This window comes from Gossypium hirsutum, chromosome A05 (genome assembly GCF_007990345.1).
Source record: "Gossypium hirsutum isolate 1008001.06 chromosome A05, Gossypium_hirsutum_v2.1, whole genome shotgun sequence".
NCBI lineage: Eukaryota > Viridiplantae > Streptophyta > Magnoliopsida > Malvales > Malvaceae > Gossypium > Gossypium hirsutum.
Genome location: NC_053428.1, coordinates 96,205,480 through 96,211,479, shown reverse-complemented (window position 1 = coordinate 96,211,479; position 6,000 = coordinate 96,205,480).

Sequence of the window (6,000 nt, the reverse complement as noted above, 5' to 3'; positions counted from 1 at the left end):
AAATTCTTCTTACTTGTGACATAAACATTTAGGCCATGTATCCAAAGGCTAGAAACATTAGTAAAGAATGATATTCTAACGAATCTAGATTTTATTGATCTTGGTGTGTGTCTTTGGATTGCATTAAGGGAAAGCAAACCAAACATATTAAGAAAGGGCCACAAAAAGTACACAACTTCTTGAGATAATACACATTGATATATATATATGGTCCTTTTGATGTTCCATATTTTAATGGAGAAAATTATTTTATAACCTTTATTGACGATTTTCATGGTATTGCTATATCTATTTGCTTGATAAAGAATCTTAATAAGTAAATGCTCTTGAGATGTACATTAATAAGGTTAAAAGATAATTAGACAGAAATGTGAAAATAGTAAGATCTGATAGAGGTAGTGAATTTTATGAAAAATTTGCTGAACCAAGACAATATCTAGGTCTATTTGCTAAATTTCTTGAAAGTCATGTCATATGTGCATATTATACTATGTTTAAACACTCATTGGATACACGGATCTCCATCACTCCACACTTGACTCATAGAGTCTATATCGGACCCATAAAATGTAGCATGAAGGTAGCATTCTTTAATACACCAACATGTCACATGAATGGAGCAATGCTCTACATTCCCTTATCCTTCCTTATGTCACAATAACAAACACATATATGAGGACTCAAATCCTATGGCATGCCAACTATATCCAATGTTTTCAAAGGTTCACAAGGCCAATATATCCATTTCACACATTAGTTTTCTAGTTTATGCACACTCACACATCATATTCATATCACTTGTCACTTTCACATAATGTACCTCAAATGCAAAAACTTTGCTTAATGAGCCAAATACACTTTCATATCAAATGTGTGTGTAAAACCAGTTGTTTAGAAGGCATATTCAATCATATAATCAACACGTATATTCACTTCACACACTTGCACATATCACAACACAAGTAAGCTTACTTATAAAAATAAAGAAGTTCCAAGTAAGAACACTTACTTTTATGACTTATATCAGATGATTAGACCACCTCAGCTCCCTTTAACTCACTAATTTGTGCATTCATTATAACATACAAGACCACTCATCTTAGCAACTTGCTTCCACAACAAAGCTCAAGTAAGCTTTTGTTTACCTTTGTTCTTACTTGAGGAGGCTCCAAAATGAGTTGGCACTTCACATACATATCAAACATAATATAAAGACATTATGAAGAATAAAAAATATAATTAAATCCCTCTAAAATTACAGATCACAACCTCCTAATTTCTATATCGAAAACTTAGCTAGTTTTATCGAAATAGATGTTTAACCACTCAAATCTAGTTTCTAATCTTATATTTCAACTTCATACATCCTAAATATCACCTAATTATAGATTTAAACCATAAATTTTATCTAAATACAAAAATATAATTTTTTCAAAAAAATCAAGTTTGTGTGAACATCAAAAAGGGGGAAACATTCAAATGGTTCAATTTACTAAAGGATTTGTTAAATCAAGATTAAAAACCTTTTAATTAGATCAAAATGAGTCAGAAATAACTTTAAAACTGAAGCTTAACTAAGAAATATGATATTTACCATTTTCAAGCCAAAAATCAACTTAAAATCAATTGATCCATTGAAATCTTCATTAAGTCAATTAAATCTCGAATTGAAATAACAAATCACTTAATTTAATCATAAAAAGTTACAATCTCACCTCAATTTCGCAAAATCGATGAGCTATGAAGCTAATTCGAGCTCAAACATGTGAAGACCTCTTGAGAAGTTGAGGATGAAAACGTGATTAATCTTTAAAATTGAATGAGGATTTTGTGTTTGGTGAGCTTGAAAATCATAAATGATTAACTAATTTTGGGGGAAAAGCCTTGATTTGGTGTTTGGAAAATTTTTGAAAGAGATGTGAAAATGAGAGGGAAAAGACGGTGAGGGTTGTTAAATAGACAACCAATTTTTAAAAATTGGGCCATTGCCCATTTAACCACCTCTAGTTTCTTCTTTTTTTCAAATAAGTGTTTATTTTCAATTAAAACTTATTTTCTAAATTATTTATAAATCAAACCTTGTTTTAAAAATCTGTTTTAACTAAAATTAATTCTCGGACATTTAATTTTAAATTCTTAAACTATTTTTTTAATTCTAATTATTTTAATATTTTATTTTTTTTATTCCTAATTATTCAATTATCTAACCTAATTACGATTTTTGGTTCACTAACCCCCAATTTACTGACTCGATTCTACTAGCCAAATTTTTAGGGTGTTACAACTCATCCACATTTTCCAAGATATGCCATTGCCATGAACTTTCTTCAAAATTGTCATACCAAAATGTGTTTACTATCCCGACAGACTTCATCCAATACCACCACAATGTCAAAACTCACATCACATAATCTCCTAACACTCCATTACACCCCATTTCTCCCATATTTTCAATCACGCATCATATATCTAACACAAGTACACATTCAGGTAGGCTATACTCATTTTCTTAACCAAATCATACTTCAATACACATTTCACGCACATCAACACGATCATGCATCACAGTATACGTCCTAGACACACAAACATAGTTGTTTTACAAAATCACACACACCCATACATACAATTCATAACATACTTGACTTAAAAGGACATTATACCAAGAATACATATATATATTCAGCAGTCATTCAAAAACTCATGCATTGTTACTAGAACATTGATCACAAGAGAACTATCTAGAAGGAATTGTAGGAGTCGATATTAAGGACTCACCTTATACTCACCTATTGAAGTTTGAAGCTCCAAACTTAGACATCCTTCTCAACTAAGCAGCAACAACTACTTGAAGAACACATATTCACCATTAATGCCCATTTACATACATATTGCTAATATCTCAATCATAGATAACCCCCATGCAAGATCTTGTATTCATAACTTACTGTTCACATAACTTTTAGCAATCTACTCTTTCAAAAACTTACATGCAGAGCTATAATACTTATCAAGAAGTGGGACAACCACTGATTAAATCAAAACTCTTAACTTCTAATTTAATGAAGAAGAGATACAATTAGATTTAGGAAAAGAATCATAGAGTAATTTTGAAGAATGAAGAATCTTTCTCAGAACCCTTCTCACAAACATATATATAACCCACTTCTACGTAGTGGAACTTAACAAGTGCCATAAAATTTAGAATTTGTCCTTCTTAATGGCTTACAAATTTCGGAAGAAACATAAATAAGAATCTTGCATAGTGGATATTAAACCAGTCAATCCAGTTGGTTCCTAACTAGATCACTTTATAACCCAACTAGCACAGTTGTCAAACAAACTAGGCGTACTATACATTTGCTAGTAACTCATACCATAATTACCTTTTTGCTTACACATTCGTTTCCCGTAAATAGCATAATGGCCTGAAATAAAATCTTCACTGTCTTACATGACGATTATTATATGCCTACTCATATTCGCCAAAAGAAGCAAATGGGTGGATTACACTTCTCAAAACAAATAATTTCACTACTACACATCCTATTCTTAGATCCACCAAACATGGGATGAGACAAAAGAATTCATGCCTTGGTCCATATTCAACTGCACCAATTGTTGATACAATGATAATTGAACGAATGGGGTGAAATTTCTTAAAGTTAATTCAACCACGTTGCCAATTTTCAGGTTTGGAAGATCAATTGAATTGCAAAAAATTTTTGGATGAGATTTAGGCAATTCTGGGCTAAGATATCTGTATAGCATTTGAAGATCTATCTTTTATCTTCGAAACGCACTTTGTATTACTTGATTTTAAGTTCGGAAGCTCAAGTTATGACCATTTTATTGAATACTACATGACCAAAATTTTTAAACGGAATTATTACAGGAATTACGAGTTTCAGACTTTAATTCAAGTTTAAATCATATTGGGTTCAAGTTTAAGGCCTAATTTTGATTATATATGAGCTCAATATTGTATCTATTAGGTCTTATTATTTTATTATTTGTTTATTTTGAATTTTAGGATGTTTTTAAGTATTTAAAGTTGTATAAGAGTTTTATGTTTCTTAGTCAACAAGAAAGTTTAGTTCTAGTAAAACTACATATTTAGATTAATTAGAGTTTCATTATACTTGAGAATTTTATTTGGATGTAATTAGCTAGCCTATATAAAGGTCTCTTCAATATTCATTAAAGGCATTGATGATTCATTCATTAATAAAATTTTCAACTCTTGGAGTTAATTTCTTTTGTGCCAGATTGTTTCTTGTAATTTTTAGAAATAGTTTTTCTTCTTGATTTCCTTCAAGAAGTCATGGGAATCCATCCTTCATTCTTCAGTTTTTCCAAGGATTAGTTCTTGGAGGGTTGACTAGAGTCATTAATTGAATTTGTAGGGCTTATATCTCAAAGGGTTCAATTAAACAAAACAACCATGAAAGTGAAGAAAATAAACATAAACATGCTCAAAGTAAAGAAAATAAACATAAATATGGAAAACAAAGCAACCATGAATTAATGCTTGAGAAAAAATATAAAAGTTGATATTTTTATGCAAGAAAACTTAAATAGCATGAAACCAAAAGTATTTAACAAGGAAATCCAAAGCAAGAAACATAAAAGGAACAAACTTTAATAGTTTAAAGTAAAATAAATTGAAATCATTGAACTAAAACTCAAAGAGTTTTGAAAGTAAGGTATAGGGAATGGAAATATAAATACACCTTAGCTATACTAATAACTAACTTAACTAACACTAAGAACAATAAGTAAATGCATAAAAATAAACTCTAATATAAGGTAAATAAGAGAAAAATAAAAACCCTAAAAGAGTGCAGAGAAAAACTAAAGAAAACCTAGAGAAAACTAAACCTAAACTTAATCTAATGCAACACCCCTAACCCATATCCGTCACTGGAATAGGGTTACGGAGCATTACCAGAGTTTACAGAACAAATATAATTAATTCATGTCATTTACTATTCATATCCAAATCCAATTATATTCAATCGCATTGTCCCTTAAATGTACCATCGAGGCCTAATTTATGCATTAGAAACAAGTCGGGACTAAATTGATAACTCAGGAAATTTTTCGAGAAACTTTAAAAAATTTCCTAAATGCAGGGGACACACACCCGTGTGGGTAGGTCGTGTGGCTCACATGGTCAAGTGACACGCTCGTGTCTTAAGGCGTGTGGGCATTCGATGTGGGGCACACGGCCGTGTCCTAGCCCATGTCCTTACCTGTGTAACTCTCTGACTTGGATCACACGGCCAGCCACATTCCCGTGTGCTAGACTGTGTGGACAATTTAATTTTCAAAAATTAGGTGCAAGGGTTACACGACCAGGACACATGCTCGCGTCTCTACCCGTGTGCTCAATTCTGAGCATTCTGTTCTCTAATTTTAAGATGCAGGGGACATACGGCCAAACCACATGTCATGCATATGGTCGTGTATTACACACGGTTGAGACACATACCCGTGTGGACAGAATAAGGCCATTTTCCAAGCCTTATTTCTTACCCTTTTTATCTTGAACCTACATCAACACTTCAATATATTCACCAACCAATTCAAGGCATATAAATCAATCTAATGATCAAGTTTTATGCATGACACATTTACTCATGCTTTCAAGTATCATCTTTATATTAAAATTATATACTTATTCAAACTTAATTTTATGTAATTATTAAACCAAACACATTCATATACTAAATATAATAAACCTCATGCATATGTATGCATTAAATTTACTATCACTAGCCATTCCAATGGCGAGTTACAACCAAAAAATTTACATACTCTCATTTATTATCATTAGCCTATACATGCCATTGCACAAAGGTAAGATTCCTATTTATACCAAAACGAGTTGAAGGATAGTGTGATGATGCTTCCACCAATCTCCAACCTTTTACGAGCTTTCGGGTACTATGAAACAGGAAAGAAAACCAATCATGTTCATTTAAAATAAGCATATCT